This window comes from Heliangelus exortis, chromosome 1, assembly GCF_036169615.1.
Source record: "Heliangelus exortis chromosome 1, bHelExo1.hap1, whole genome shotgun sequence".
NCBI classification, from domain to species: Eukaryota; Metazoa; Chordata; class Aves; order Apodiformes; family Trochilidae; genus Heliangelus; species Heliangelus exortis.
The window spans coordinates 11,495,145-11,512,144 of NC_092422.1; the positions used below are offsets into that span (position 1 = coordinate 11,495,145).

A 17,000-nucleotide genomic window follows, 5' to 3' on the forward strand; every position below is an offset into this window, starting at 1 on the left:
CATTTATTTTCTCTTAATGAGAACAACTCGTAAGCCTCCTGTGATGCTGCTATCCAGAGCACATGTGAAACTCATTGGTGGCAGAGATAGCATAAATGGTCTTCTTCTTGTTGGGAAAAATCATACAAAAGATGCATCCTTGATTTTGAGACAGGATGGAAACAATCCTTCCAATAGCATGGATTTCCTCTGGAAGACCTGGTGCATCCACTCACATGGATGGGCTCAGGTGAGCCCATGCCTGAAGAGGAGGTGCTTCATGAAGTGACCTCTCAGAGACATCAGTGTAAAAACCCCAGTGAACCCAACCCTCCAGTGGCCAATTCCAGGAACCAGGTGGGCAGAAAAGATTTGAACTTTCAAGCCAATGAAATGTGGGTCATCCAGAGGTCACTTTCTTAAATCCTTAGTTGGTTGGTAAGCCATCTACACACCCAGCTACTGTGTGACTGCCTATTATTTTTAATCACCATTCCCTCTTAATTCCTCCAGATCTTTGAGACACAATTTGAAGGGCTTTGAAGATTAAACTTTGCAAGTCTCTAACAACTCAGTTTTGCAATTCATTACTGTGATCTATTGATTGTTGCCAGTACAAGACATGGAGCTTCCCAGCTGAACTAGGTTGACAATACAAAACAGATAAATGATGCACCTACATTTCTGTTCTCTAATTTTCCTGCATTCTCTTTTCACTCTTTTCTTCATTGTCCTTGCCATCTTCTTTCTACCTCCCAGCCCCAAGATCCACTGAATGATGTTACCAGGGCCTCCTGCTGATGAAGGAAGACTCATGGTTCATGGTTTCCAAGGCCCTGACACTGCTCTTACAGCCAGTGGGAATACCTAATGTTGCACACCTATTCCCATCCACTCATACAGGAGCAAATCAAGCTGAACCAAACCATTTTAAATGCTTCCTGTAAGGCTCTGAGCTGGCTCTCAGGTGGCATAGGAAAGTTGAGACCCACAGCAATACTCATTTGTGTGTGTTTCAACTCCAGTGCTACAACAGAAGGCTCGAGTCTATTACTTTTAATTCTCATCAATACATGCTGTGTGGCATAATTTCTCCTTTTCCATGACAAACTGACACAGGTATCTTTGTTACTGTCAGCTCATCCAACTCCAGTTTACAGAGAACTTCTCTCATGACTGCTGCCTGGTGAATCTCACTCAGATGGGCTCCCATGTGTGTTGTGTTTGCTTTCTTTTTCTTTTTTAATCAGCTGGCAGAGCCCCAGATATTTCCTGATAAATCATATCTAATGTCTGCCTTGTGGTTTTCTGATGTGAACAACAGCAAAAACAACAACAACTAAATAAAAAATCAAAGTGGTAAAAAGCAATATTAAAAACACATTTAGTGCAATCACACACTGGGGGGAAATGAAGCAAGCACTAAGCTCTACCTACTTCCCTACAACCACCTTGAAAATTTCAAAGTTACAGTGAAAACACAGTGGGTTGTAGAGAGAAGCAGTAATGAGAATCAGAGGATTAAATCAAAAAAACAATTAACAGTTTTATTCTTGACATGCTGTTTCCTGCATTTGGTTTCGTTTTATCTTTATCATTCAAGTATTTGTGCAAGTGCTTAACTAAGGTGCTAGTAGCATTATCCAGTGAATTTCAACATTTTGCTGGATTAGAGGCACACATTTATCAGTCCCCACTGATGACAATTATTGTTACTGCAGTTCCTGCTATTAAAAGCTTTCCCTTCCAAGACTCTGTTGGTTTATTTTTCTTCCCACTTACATGTTTAGATTTTTAATCTTTTACTCTCCTTTACACCTACTCTCACTGATCTTTCTGTTTGACCTCTGTCTTTCCCTCTTCCCAGCTTCATTCAACCACGAACAGCCGTGGTGGCCGTGATTCAGCGGCTGCTTGGCCAACACGAGTGGGATGAACACCCCACGGGAGGAGAGAGGCAGCTTCAACCCTCCGAGCTGCGGAGCAAGCAGGAGGTGGGATTCACTCCTAGCTACCCACGGACGTGTCAATACAACCTTCCATACCACGCGTTCACAGCTGCTTTCAACTCTGCTTCTCCTCCTGACAATGTCCAAACTTTCCAGCAGATGGCATCTCCCCCTAACTTCTACCCGAGCTCACCATGTGCCCAAAGGGAGCTGCGACTGCTGTCCTCTGAAACACCCAATCTATCTCTGAAGGAAACGTGCTGGAGGGAAGAGCAAACAGGAATGAGCCTACACCATTACCCGTTCGTTTTGCATCTTGAGCTGATATATTTCTCTCAATGTTCAGATAGTTATGGGGTTTTTTACTGCCGGAAGAGAGACAATATTTATATTTATTCATAGGCCAGCTAAAAAAAAAGAAAAAAAAACCAAAACACCACCCACAAAAGCCCAACAGAAAAAAAAAAACCCAAAGAAACAAACTAACAAACAAACAAACAAAAATAAGCACCCCAAACAAAGCGAAAAAAACCACCACAACAACCAGAGTGCAAAACATTTGCATCTATTGCAACAGGAACTCTAAAATGGAGTAGACTCTTTTACTTCCACAAGCCAAATGGAAGCAGCAATAACAAGGCAATGAGGCAGATTTTCAAGACCTCCCCCTTTTAAGCAGCAGCTGTAGAGCTGGAACAGTTGCAGCCCTCAGCCCTCTGCCAGACTCTGCATGAGCACATGCAGTAGGAGAACACTCCCTGTGCTGCCTCATGTAGCTGCATTCTGTCTCTTCATTTCACCTCTAAGGACAATGTGAGCATGACTGGGTGACACTGAAGAACTTTGTCCCAGTGGTTTGATCAGTTTAGGTAGGAAGGATTTAGATTAAGCTTTGACTAGGACAACCACAGCAGCTCTGCCAGTGCTGCACATCTGAGGCTCCATCTCCAGATGCTCCTCAGAGCCCAGTTCCTTTGTAGGTTGTGAAAGGAAAAGGGAGAGAGAGAGGACAGAAAGTTGGGGAGGGGAGGTTTGGATGAGGATAGAAAAATGTGAAAGACGTACTGATGGGATGCACCGAAGGAAGAATTTAGGACATCATTGTCTCTTCCTGGGACACATGATGGTTAAGCCCTCATCTATTTTACCTCTGGCTGGCATTGCTGCACTCATCAGTGAAAACCAGTACACTGCAGGAATACAGGCCTTTTTTTTTGTTTTTTTGTTTTTTTGTTTTTTTTTTTTTTTTTTTTTTTTGGTTTTTTTTTTTTGTTTGTTTGTTTTTTTTGTTTGTTTTTTTTTTTTTTTTTTCAAACTTAGCTGCTATGGATATCAAATGAATGAATAAATAAATAATGCTCTTGGGTTGGTGTGGCCACATACAATTAACTATCACAACTCGACCATGAAATTTTTACAGAGAATTCTTCACGAATGGTTCAAAGTTTAAAAACAGATCTCCAGATAAACTCTAGCAATGCAATGCAATTGTCTGAATATCAGAAATTTGCAGACATGCCATACAAACAGAAAAGGAGAGTAAGTATATTGAGTAAATGAGCCACTATCTTGGCCCAACTTTTGACAAGATGGTCTCCATGATTGCAGTCTGCAATCATACCAGTGAGTCACATTCATAATTGGATTTAAGGACAGAGAACAACAATCACAAAAATGTTAGTAAACAAGAGGAGATGCATCAAAGGTACATTTTTTCTGCTTTAAGACTGAAAAAGCCTGCTCATGTGAAATCTGATTAGCACTGGCACACTTCTCATATTTATTACATTTATTATCATTATTAAATTTCACTGCTTGCATGCACAATGCTGCAAAGACCATAATCTTAAAAGTGCTTTCAGCCACAAATTGATCTAAGGCTTTTATAATCTGAAGCCTCCCTCATGGAAAGGCAAAGCCAAGCCAGAAAAAAAAAAAGTTCAAATCGTGCATACATAAAAACTGGACATGCTTGTAAATAAAAACATAACATGCTTGCTAGTACTCTGCTCAGTCACGTTTCTATACAATGAGTGAGATTTAATAAAAGCTTCCAGCCACAGTCTGTTCCTGTTGTAATCACTGCTCATTATTTTTCAGTTGAAGAGGGGCAAATAAACTAAAGTTGTGTGTTTTTGAAATTACCACCCTGTCATTTAACTGGAGTGGTCATTTCCTTTAACATTGTGGACAAGAATTCCATTCCCAAAGAGAGAGAAGCTCAACAACAAGAACTGCTAAGGCAGCATGTGCCAGTTTCACAGCATCTCCAGTAGTTCATTTAAAGTGGCTGTCTAAAATCCCTCAAATTTCTGGAGAAACTGTCTTGGCAGGGACTTTAAAAACATAACCTAAATTATTATTTCAGTTATAATGTAGCTTTTTCTCTTTCCTAAATGCCCGGTATACATTTTAATTGCTCACAAATTTCTGATTTCAAGCACATAGTAAATGAGCAGTTTTTCTCCCCTCAAAGGCAGTTTTGTGCCTTAGGAAAAAGTCAGAGGGGAAGATTAGTGCACCCCAGGTTCCTTTTCCATCCTTCAGCACCACAGCAGGAGGCAGTGACCTGGAGCCTCTGTCTCTGAAGGAACAGTCAGCTGCAGCAGGAAGGTCCCGGACACTGAGGAGGTTTAACACAGAAAGCTACAGGACCCTGGGAAGCAAATAGAAATTTTAAGTCTCTCTTGGCATTGGTCTGTTATGGGACACAGAGAATGTTCTTCCCCTGGACTAGCACGAGACAGGAGATGCAGGAGACTTTGCTTATGCAGGAGACTTGGTAGCAGGAGTCTCCAAATTCAAGGGATGCCAAACACAGCCAGGGGCTCAGGCAAGACAGCAGCCACTGAGCGGGGGATGACAGATGTGACCAAATAAACCCAAGTCCTATCAGCTATTTATGCAAATAGGTGAGGCCACAGGATGTGCTCTGCTCTTCCTAAGGGAACAACTGCAAGGTGGGTGATGCAGAGCCACACGGGTGCATGTGTGTGCTGCAACAGGCACATGCTCAGCATCTTCCCCTCCCTGAGACAAGCTTGGCAAGGTTCTGGAGAGCTCGGGGAGGAAGAATCCCCCTCCCAGAATGGCAGCCTCTTATTTCTTTAGTTCCCAAAGAATCAGCTAAAATCCAAAGACAGAGGCTCCCCTTCACTCACAGATGCAGTGGAGACCATGGGGGATTTCAGTCTTGGAAAACTAAGATCCCCTTCTGCCTATTCACTAAGAGTACAGGCTGCTCTAAGAAATGCCTTTGTGCTGGGCTTGTAAGGGGCTGCCTTAATTATTCCTGTTCCTCTTAAATCGTCTCTTTGTGCTACGGGCTCAGTCGTGATGATTTTTCATTTGAGAGGATTGCATCACATCAGACACGGGGCCATAAATCCTCCCAAAGGAGCAGACCAGTGACAGCACTGGCCTGTTTTACAGCAGGAAAGTGTAAAGTTTATTGTCATTTTCAGAAGTGAAATGATTTTAAAATGACCTAATCTTAAAGAAAAAAACCACACACTGAAAGCAACGTTGCAGAAAGTTAATGTCTTCCCCAAACAAAGTGACCAGGTTATGGTAAGAGCTGGGAGTGGGTGTGTTGGTGGAAATGGCCAGAGATGAATAAAAACAGGAAAGGAGAGCAGCTCTGATGTGGCTGCCATGGCCCAAACACCTTAACCCTTTGCTGTCGCTTTCTAACACTCATGTAGCTTTGGGCTGCCTGGCCTCAAATGATGTTCTGCCCCATGGGTGTTCTTCAACCATGGAAGGGATAAAGGGGCTTAGTCATCCCCCAAGGAGCTTCATACTGGGGTACATCCCTCCCAGAATGTTCCGTCCCTGGGGACAGCCAGCTGTGGGCACAGGAGAAAGCCAAGAGGCACTGCTTTATTGTGACAAAACATTTGGAAAGGAGATTTGGAAGGAGGGATAGCAAAATGCAGCCCAAAGATCTGGCTTGGCCTTGTGCCAAGCTTTTGTGTGGCATTTCAGGTGTCCATGGGTAGGATTTTTCCAGCATGCTCTGCACTGGCCTCATGCTGCTCCTCTGAAGCCAACAGTGCCCACCCTGCACTGAGAAATTCAAAGGACCCAGACTTCACAAAAAAACAGACTGTTTTTTTTTGGTTCTGTCATCACTCATCCACTCAGGATGGGAGAACCTCTGCTGTCATGTGGGATTTGCTGAGCTAACAAACTGGGGAAAGAAGCACCCAAAGGAAAAGCAGGGGACACAGGGGGAGAGGAACTAAGTGCTGCTCTGCATGCTCCAGGGTTATCTTTATTGAGGAACTCCTGTCCTTGGCTGGAAGAGGATGGAAAAGATACTCTCTACTCTATAAAAGTTGTCTCTAACATTCAAAGCCCCTTTGTGAACATGACATGGGAGCAAAAGAGGACTGAAGGCTTGCAAGGAGTGCATTAGTGGCCAGAAAATGCATCCCTGGAGGACAGCACAGAGGTCAGTCTGAACTAGCAGAGCAAGACTGGGAGGTCTGCAGGGAGCCCAAGCAGTGTCTGAAGCTGATGATGGTTATCACAGAGCAGGCTGTTCTCTGCATGTCTAGAGAGATGGAGCTCTGACACAGAAATATTTCCCAACCCTCCTCTTGAGGAGAGCCCATGCCAGTTGACCACATAACTCTGTTTGTCGCCTGTGAATCAATCTCCTTGCTTGGTGCCATTACATCAGCTAGCAAAATGTCCAAAAGCTAATTTTTCTTATATCCCCAGCCTCCACTCTTTAAGTGTTGGGTTGCATTTTCAATTTGAAAGGGCTTACAAACTCAGGTCCCCTCTCTGCAGCACGCCAGCCCCAGAGTCTCCAGAGGCTACGGCGTCTCCAGAGCCTAACAAAAGGCAGTGTATGTCTTCCCCAAAAAGCCTGACTTTCACACTCAAGACACGTGTTTCAGTGAGCTACAAGAGACATTTCTGTTCAGACAAACACATTTCTGCAGCCAGCTGCAAATCCATCTAACAGTAATGTTTCTATTTCAGTAAGCAAGTCTATAATGCCAGAAACCGTCTAGCCACAATCGTTCAGAACACAAAAGCAATCGCATAATCCCCTTACTCTGTGTGAGATAAGCAAGGCTCCAATAAATGGAGCACTTCTTCTCTTGAGGATTTAATCCCCATTTGGTTTTTTTTTATTGTTATTATTATCCTTTCTAATCACCCAGGAGTAAGCAAGGATTTCAAATGAAAACTGCCCCTAGAGATTTCCATCTTTATATACATGTACATACATATAACAAATATGCTTACATCTATACAACCACATACATATAATTTTGCATATATTTATTATTGCATTCACTTGTAAGATTCACAAAACTTCTTTTATTCTGATTCCACAAGTGGGATCCTTTCCCAGCAGAAATATGAAGTGAGGCAGCTCTGTGCCAGTGGTTTCAAGTTGCAGGCTTTAAGCTTTCTCTGACCTTTGTACAGAATTTTAATTCTTTCTTTTCTTCCTTGCATTTCTAGCTCGAGGGTGATGATGGAGACTGACTCACTTGAAGGGGTCCCACCGCCCCAAAAAGCAACTGAAAAGAATGAAAGTTGTGAGCTTGACAGGAATTGTCACCTAGCAGGAAAGGTAAGTAATAAAGCAAACTTTATGGAAAATAATACACCAGATATATTTTCTGTTTTGGCAGTAAAAGAGGAGGCAAGCTCTTTTTCTTAAGTAACAAGAGTTTTGCAACTAGGGAAGGACACCATCTCCTCAGATCTGAAGTCAAGCTGAGGTCATGGGCTTGAACAGCATCTGTCTCTATTGCGACTCTGAGTCGGACACTCAGTAGCAAGTTTCTGTCCTGGCCAGATCCCTGGAAGAAGGAAAAAGCAGATTTGTACCATTTCCTTTGGCCTGAAAGAACTGTTTTCAGGATAAGTAGCAGATTGCTACTTCAAATGAGGAGCTAGAGGGAAGAATAAAAAGTCCAGAGACAAGAGAGTGAATCAAGTTTACAAGAAACCTCTTGGTCAAGAATGATTAAGTGAAAAGAGATTCCTCCATGTACTAATGCCTCACAATTAATGCCGCATTTAAAAGATGCTTAAGAGATGATATATGTGAAACAGATCCTGCTGGGAACTCTTTGTCTCAGGACCAGTCTTCAGAGCCCAGTATGGTTTTGTGTATGCTTACATGGTGGGCAGGAAGACCCTGTTCCTTCATCACTGCAAAAGTATAGAAGAACAAAAGTTTATACCAAAAAAATGCAAAATACTGAGAGCTGCAGAGTGCCTGGGAACATCCTTTGTAGAAGTGAAAACTGAGGGTAAGCAAAACCAAATCATTCAAGCTTTTTCCTGTAGCTTGGGGCACAAGATGCCAGAGGAATGGCAATAGCAGGGCAAGACAAGAGCCACAGGCAGACAGCAGCAAGGGATCAACTTGATGCTATTTAAGAAATTATTGTTGCCTCAACTTGATGCCATCTCAAAGTTGGTTTTAATGAAGTTATTTTATTTTGCACTGTAGACTCCCAGTGGAGACCCTGGACTTGTGCAGTTACTAAATGCCAGCTGAGAGGTCAGGCTGATGATGTGAAGTGCTATTTCAAAACCAAAAATCTGTCAGTCCTGAAATTTGGCTGAAGAGCAAACAATTTAAAGCTGGTGAAGAGCAATCTTTGCAACTGTTGTAACTGACTTGTCTTGTAGCTTTGGATAGGTAAAAGTAACAGCAGCTCTTTAGGGGTAGATAAAAAAAATGCTTTTGCAGAACTTTCCACTAAAGCAATATATGCAAGAGTTGTTCTGGTTGTTATATGCATACAAAATATCACAACAACATATCACAGATTCTAAATAAGTCAAAGAACTTTATATAAAGCTTTTAGTGCACTAGCATTCACTTTATCTTGGAATGCAACAAGGAAAATATATCTGTGATCTGGCTCACCTTTATCTTTTTTTACAATAGAAACATGAAATAAACTGCAATAATTGTAATCATATTATAAACCAAAATGGTAGTTGGATTACTCCTAGGAGTAAAATTAAACAAGTGTATAAATATTAGCATGATGGTATTATATGACAAACTTCCAGACTGTATGCACTGATCCATAATTCAGTGATGTCAATGGGAGAGATGGGTCTCTTGTCAGATTTTGGGCTGCTACAAAAATAAAAGTGCTACCAGTGTAGGAGTGAGATGCACATTTGGAGAGGGTCAAGCATATTGTTTTGAAATCATCAGCATTTTGTGGAGACATTGATATTTCAAATTTTTTTTTTAGTTGAGTGTTTTGTTATAACAGTTTTAAAGTGGGTGTCTCATCTAAATTAAATACTCAACATATAAATGCAGAAAAGCAGAGGGAAATTTAAAACTTTCCTTCTTATAGAAACAAATTTTTACTTTATTTCTGGTACATATTAGAGTTGTCTTTACATTTGATAAAGTTTAGGAGAGCTCAGGCTTCATGGAAGTTTCATTTGTTGTGACGGCAAAACTAAGACTTTCACAGAAAGATGATTTTTGAAAGGTAGAGTTTGCGTTAGATTTAAATTTAGAAACCAAGATTTTTTTTTTCCTATGCCAGAAATATTTTATACAACTAAGTAAACTAAATAAACTAAATTAGAAAAAACACTTTCTAGAACTAAAACCACTGAAGTCACTAGAAGGGTTCCTGCTGGAGTCTGTAGAATACTGCAGATTCCAATGCATTTAAGTGAATGAATTAAAACTTCTCAGTTAAACTAAATTAAATAATTCACAAGGAAAATTCTACCCTTCAAAGGGACCTACTTAAAGAGTAGCAGATTTGCCTGAGGTTCACTTCTAAATGATTCTTCAAGGAGCTACTGGAAGCCTCTTCCCTCAAACTGTGAATTCAATGGACTCACAGCAGGAGTCCTCCCATCCCTCCTTGCTCCACTGCCAGGGGTCTGGCATTAGCTGAGGATGAACCACGACACAATAATAGTGACAGGAAATGATAAATGCTTTTTTCTCCATCCTTCTTTTGCCTCAAGGGCAAAACTTTTTATTGCAGCCTGGTGGTTTCACCTCTGCAATGTGCCGGCAGGATTGCTTGAGAGCAGCCTCTGCTGGGAGCCCTTCCTAGTGAGTGTAAATAAGTGTGCACAGTACACACACCAACAGCTCTGCAGAAACTGGAGGGGAAAAAGACTGCTGACATCAGTATCCATGCACATTTCCAAACTTATAGAAAGCTGAGATGATAGATTAAGAAAGCTACTATAGGCATAAGGTTCATGCAAAATTGGCACATACTAGCCCATCTTATTTCCCTGGTTGAATGAAATCTGTTCTGGTTAGCAACATACATGAGAGGCAGTCTCAGCAGTACAAAATACCTTGCTGTAATCCCAATTTAGCCAGCCAGTTTGGTTAAATCTTGTTTTCCAACACTACAAACAGTGTTGGAATTTGGCCCTTAGGCTGTTAAAGCAGAGTCAGTGAGCACATAGGAGGCTGAACAAGGCTTTCTTGGCATGAACCTCCTCAACTGACAAATGAACCAATCAGTTATTTTATCATTCACTACATCATTTGCATGGCCCAAGTCCATTTATGGAGATATTTTTGGGGGGGAGGGAGAAGAGAGCATGTGCCCACACCACATCCCAGCCTGGGACAGTAAACCCTCTTGGTTTCTATATGGTCTCTTGCTGTACCCCACTGACTTCCCTTTCAGCTTTGTTTTTTTCCCACCCAAGACCACATTTCTGTCCTCAAAAAGGGTTTAGGGTTTGCTAAGGGTAAGACTCTTCTCTCATTTTTATTTTTTCAAGCAGTCTGGGGGTTTTTATCCAGCCATGCTTTTGGTAGTATTCTCTGTGAACATGGATACTAAGAGGGCTGGGCTCACATTTTCTTTCCACTGCAAAATTGCTCATTTGTGTCTTTGAGCTGCTAAGAGTGTGCATTCTACCTGAGGCCTGAAAATCAGGCTGTGTTCTTCTAGCCTATGCATCATCACAGCAATAAAAACATCTCTAACTCTTCAGTTGGCAATCTGAGACCCAGCATGTGATCTAGTCAGTCCTCCCTTAGCTGTCAGTGCTTTGTGTTGCTAATAGAAAGGGAAAAAGAGAGTAAAAACTTGTTTTTGGTAGTGAAATAAAGAGACAGGACTCATAATGCACACCAGAGATGGATCAGTTGAGCAGGAACTTTTTTGTTCCCTTGCCTTCTGTCCATAACCAGGGATGCTTTGGCCTCAAAATAAATATCAGGATAGTTCTATAGTCAAAAGCTTATTTTAGATGTTTTTCTCCAAGGACCTTAAACTTGGAAGGCAAACAAAAATGTGGACAAGACACATATTAATTTTATTCTCCTGCTCTTTTCTTTTCCCTGTTTTCTTCTTCCTATGCTTCCAACAGATCTGAGTCGTTCCTCCTCCCAAGGGTAACCATTTTGGGTGTTGATAGAGAGCTGCTGCTGAGGACTGGAATGGAATAATACTTCAAAATTTCCATCAACTGGGCTTGCTGAGCTTCTCCAGCTGAAGGAATCAGCCACCAGTCCAAAGCCCTCTCTGTAAGATCTTCAGTGAGGCCTAAACTGGGTGCTAAGGAAGCAGCAAGAAGTCTGTAGCTAACGCCTCTGTAGCAGTCCTCAGTTACATGAACCAGTCATTCATCCACCCTTTCAAACTGGAGAGACTCAGCATCAAACCTGGGATGACAGCCACCAGCAGCTCTGGATCAGCTTTTTAAAAATCCCCCATTTTTGACTTTTGGCACCAATGTCTTTGAAAGAAGTGGATACAGCAGGTGCCTGCTGACTGCTAAAATCATGTTATTGCATCTGAGAAGACAGCTGTCAAGCTGAGAACTTCAGATAGCCTGACCTCCAGCTTGCCTGAGCATCTTCATAAAAAAAATGTACTGGCTGAGTTGTCATTTCTGCAACCTTTCAACATGTAATAGTGCTCATGTCTTGCTCTTTCCATCATTACAGAGCTCTACAGAGCTGAGTCACACAAGACTCATCTGGTGTATTGGTCATGTGCCTGACTCAGATGGAGGGAGATGGCTCATGGCACCAGTCCAGGCCATGGTGTGGTCTTTGACACTTTGTGTGGTGTGTCCCTGGCAGCAGAGCTTCTCTGGGGCTTGGTTTCTTCCCTAGACTTTCTGACCCACAGTGCAGAATGCTCTTGAGGTATCACAAATCAATCTGAGAAGTTTTGCCAGCTGTGGGCTCTCCTGAGGCATGGCAGAGATGACCACATTCCCTGAAATAGAGGTCTACACCCAGGAAGGTATGAAACAAGATGGTGAGATTTGTGGGGGCTGATCTTGGGGATTTCTATGACACTAAGCTATGTGTCACTTCTATGACACTATGACTCCAGCTAAGATGCTGGAGGTGCCATGATCCAGTTGCCTGTAGCACTCCAGTGAGCCTTGCAGCTCTGAGCTGGATTGGTTCCTAGGCAGGTGTTGGTTTCTCCATTACATGGCTGTCTCAGAAGATGCTAAGCAATTCTGGAGATGTGGCTGCAGCCATGCATGCTGAGGCCTTGGGAAGCCCAGCCTGCCAGCCACATTTGGGCTGACTTGGACATATGCTAAGATACCTTCAGATCCCTCTGTTCTGCAAAAGACTTCACACAGTAGATGACACAACCAGGTAATGCTTCGGAGAGTGGAAGGAGACCCAGGCTTGTCCACAGCAGGATGTTTCCATCACAGCAGACACACCATCAGAGCCCCCAGTGGAGATGCTCTGTGTGATGACAGAGGTCCTTCTGCTGGCAGCTTTACCCCTGCCGAATGGCACAAACTGAGCTGACAACAACACCTGCCTGTCAGCATGGATGTATCCACCCCTGTGCTTCAGCAAGTGCTGTGACCAGCGGGAAGGAGAAAGGATGATGGTAGATTCTCACTCCTGCAGACAGCATTTGCAGCACTGGGCTCTGTGGAACTGGGGACCAGGCCACTGGGGATTGAAATTTCATGGGGCTGGGCTTTATCTACCCTGTAGCACCTTTTCATCACTCTAGGAGCATCCAGTACTTTAAGACGAGGAATGATTGTGATTTCTACAACCAATTTAATGTCCTTGTACACAGTGAGGATCCAGCCAGGCACATTCCTGAGTTATGGCTTTATGTTATGACAGTAACAAGTTCAGGTCACCCAGGTAAAGTTCTCAGGTTGCAGCTGATGTCAAGATGAGCAAGGACAAGTTCTCATTATCCCTCTCTGCTTATGATGATGGAAATATGCCTTTCCTCTAGTAAAGAGTGGAATTTCCCACTTGGAGGAGAGGTTTTTTGTGTGTGAATATTTCACACAGCTTTTCTAGCTGTCAACTGTACAAGCTAATCAAATTCATCTTCATAATGAAAATTATTTTTTAATTGCATGAAAATTATAAATTTGCATGATGAATAAGGAATAATCTTGCAAAAGAGACAGAACCTTCAAAACTTCATTTTAGACCTCATACTGCTTCTGCCCCAGCATCTTTATTTCTTGTGTCTACCATAAACCTAAGTACCTCAATTTTCCCCTAAAAACTCATGATCATCGTGCTGCAAGTGGGACCTAGTGCAGCTCCAGCTGGCATTCTACCACCTATATCTATGGGAGTAGAAACAGACCTGTTTGTGACCATTTTTGAATGCAATAGTTACAGTATAGTATAATAAGAAAAGATTAACACATCACTCAATCCTAAAGGGTCATATAATCATTTAGAACATGGGAACAGCGTCAGTTCTTGATTTAAAGGTCTCATTTATAGACACAACATGCTAGTTTTAAAGTAGCAGAAAAAATTCACAGTGCAATTTATCTTGCATTCTGTGAACCAAAACTGCCAGTAGGTCCACAATAAAATGTCCACCAGGACATGTAAAAGGAATGTTCACCAGATCACACCAGGGTCCAGTGCTTTCTGTCTTGCAGATTCATTTCAGTTATTTGTAACCAAACAGCCCAAAGGCCACCCCAGATGCTGTAATGACAGTGTTGAACTGAGGACAAAAAAGGATTTTCCCCATGCCCTGCAAGTGAGGTAAAGATATTTCTTTTCCTCTCCAAAGACAATGTGGTCAGAGGAATGTTTAAAAGAAATGTACTTTACTGGCAGATGTACCCTTTCTCTTTCTCTTTCAGATCTCTTAATTCCATAGTTTTCAGCATCAGATCAGGTACCTGGGAGTCCACAGACCACTTCTGAGAATCAAAAGGAAAGTCAGAAAAGGAAAGGTTTCTATTTGCTGCACTGGGTCTGCGGATTTCCTTGAACTAATGTGGGTTCAACACCTGGAAGAGTGTGAAGAGCAGCCTGCTGAGCAGCCTGTCAGAAAGCTAGAATCTGGAGGAAAGTCATGGAAGAGTGTCAGATTTTAAAATTTTGTACCCCTTGAACAACATCTGCATCTCCAGGCTAAATGTTAGCATCTTGTTAGGATGTTCTTTTGCCGTGAATAGGCAAATTTCCCTCGTTCCTTACATCCAGTCTGTAGAAACTGCTGGTGAATTGTAAACAAAGTGGGTGGTAAAGGAAAGAAGACAGAGAAGGAGAAGGAGGAAATGTAACAGTCTGCATTGGATCTGTTATCTGTGAGTAATAAGGGCAGTTACAAAGGAAAAAATGTTTATCCCTTGAAATTATTAAGTGTACTTTTCATCTTGATCACAAAACTTTGGTAAGGAGATTATGCCATTTGGCCATGAAAAACATAATTTTAGCTCTACAGTATTTTTTCCCTGAAGATTTGTGCAAACATTACCTCAAACATCAAACACACATATTTTAATGAACTGTAGTAGTCTGCCTTCTATTAAACTACAGTTCAAAACACCAGTGTTAATGAGTTCTCTCCGTTTCTGATAAAATAAAAATAGCTGGAAAAAAAAAAATTACTTTTTTGCTGACAGGAGGGTTTACAATTCTTTGTGTTTAACAAGTCAAGCAAAGCTAGTCTTGTTTTTACATTCCTTCTTAATGCACAGACTGGAGGATGAATCCCAGTGCTGCCATCCTGGTTTTCCCTGGCAGGGACCAGCCAGTCTGCTGTGCCACCTCCTGCAGCCAGCTCTGCCCTGCCACAGCACCACAGTGTAAGTGGGTTTCAGTGCCATTACTCTGGATTTGCACCCAAGTGTAAAGGAGAGCAGCCCCCAAGTGCTGGAAGGAACTCGAAGCTGTTCAGGGCACATTGGGTGGGGTGGAAGGGTTGGCACCCCAGGCAGATCTGCCCATGCAATGCTCCCTGCATCGGCTGCTCCTCTGCCCTCACAAACAGCCTGACACAAACCCATGTCCTGCCCTGCTATCTGCTCTGGCTGCTTACAGCAGCTTCCTCTGTTCCTTCCAAACTAGGATGCAGTCCCAGGGGGAGGAGCAAAGGCATCTCATTTTTGGCAAAGAACCTCATTCCCATGAAAGTAAGTGCAGCTCCTACACCACGGTTTAATAACAGAGCAGCATTCTCATGCATGGGACTCATTTCCTTGCTGCCCTGACTTGAGAAATAAAAACTGCCATAAAGCAACCTCCTGGAAAGCGAAGCAGTTTCTCAAGCTTGCCTTCTCCTCTCAGATGATGTTTTAAAAACTACTCAAATAGACTTTTGTCTGCCCTGATTAGTGTCATTGCAGCATCTGCACCCTTCCACGGTGTACTCTGGACAACAGCAACCAGCTTATCTAGAGAGGAAAGACTTCTGAAAAGCGACTTCAGTTTATGTGAGCACGACTGAGGTTACACAGACATTCTCTGAGCTGTGGCTGCAAGAGAAGTGAGTGTGAAAACGTGAGCAGAGTCATAGAACAGCACAGCCACGGGACAGAAGGGAGGGGGTGGGTGTGCAAAGCGATGTCCTGGTCAAAGCTCATAGCCAAAAGTGGAAAGAGCTCACATATAAAGATAAACCTGACTGCAACAGTCTAACATGGGCTTAAAAAAATATTGGGCTGGGTGGTTACGTAGTCTATGCCAGCTGCCCAGGTCTAAATTTCTTCCTTACCTGTGCCAGAATGGGATGGTTTGAGACCAAACTCTTGATGCTTGTGGCTGGTTGCTTAGAGGCCAGGACAGACCCCATGGCTGAGCTCCTGCCTGCCCGTACACCACCCTGCTGGGGGATCCACCTCATCTGCTGTCAGCTCTTGGAGATGGGGTGAGCCATGGCATCATCACCCCCCCACCTCACCTCACACCACCTCCCTCAAGCACCTCCTGGGGGACAGAGCGATTCATTCCTTGGAGGCCCCTGTCTCTCTCCATTGACTTCTGAGGTAAGGGGGATTATGAGCATAACTGAGAAGCAGCGTTTTCGGGTAAGTATAGTCCAGTAAGGCAACTGGGAACCCGAGTGATCAGCAGCTAAAATTCTTCCTCCAAGCCTTTTTACATCATATGCCCTGAAATGCAGGAAATTCCAGAAGAGACCTTCACTTGTAGAGATGAAAAAGTACAGCATTAAGGTTCCTACAGCACCAGACCTTTCTGTCACCGTTACAGTGTATTAACAATTTTTAGTGATTTTTATACGTGCAGCATATAAAATTAACAAACATAATTTATTACCCTCTCACACTGTAGCTGAATGTTTTACACAGAGGACCTATTCATCACTCTCTAACTAGTGCAAACAAACAGGGTTCCACAGTGTTGATTGATGGATATATCAGGTTTCTTTGCTGCTGCTGCTGCTCCTCATACTGCTCTTGAATTAATAACTTGGAGTTTACTTTGCACATTGTTGTCTCTTTTTTTAAAGAGCATTTGGAACACCTTAAGCCTGATTCCTATTAACACTAAGTCCCTGTTACAGCTAGGAGGTCTGAATATGTAATAATTTTTTTCTTCCATTAAAGGCTTTTTTCTATGGTCATAATGATATAAAAGCAGATCTCTGCCTGAAGAATCAGCCCCACAATCTTTGCTGAAGAACATTTAATAGCAGGGAGGAGTAAACAAAGATCTTTGTCATTATTTACACAAATCACCCAGCAATCAGCAGAAGTCTTTGAACATAATGTGAAAAGCAGGTGCTAGTATTATGCAGGCTTTACACACTCTGTGATCCTGTAGTAAGTACTGTAGTGTAGAAA

General features: G+C 42.6%; 1 protein-coding gene and 1 long non-coding RNA gene across 3 annotated transcripts in view; one reads left to right on the forward strand and one right to left on the reverse strand.

The window, feature by feature from the left end:
* MAML2 (mastermind like transcriptional coactivator 2) overlaps positions 1 to 17,000 on the reverse strand; it is a 216,794-nt gene that overhangs the window by 35,911 nt on the left and 163,883 nt on the right. The window lies entirely within an intron of this gene.
* The window catches only part of LOC139791631 (uncharacterized), a 34,643-nt gene continuing 24,896 nt past the window's right edge, over positions 7,254 to 17,000 (forward strand). The window contains exon 1 of the long non-coding RNA XR_011723975.1: positions 7,254 to 7,527. This is a non-coding gene — a long non-coding RNA (uncharacterized lncRNA). The remainder of the gene's footprint in view (positions 7,528 to 17,000) is intronic.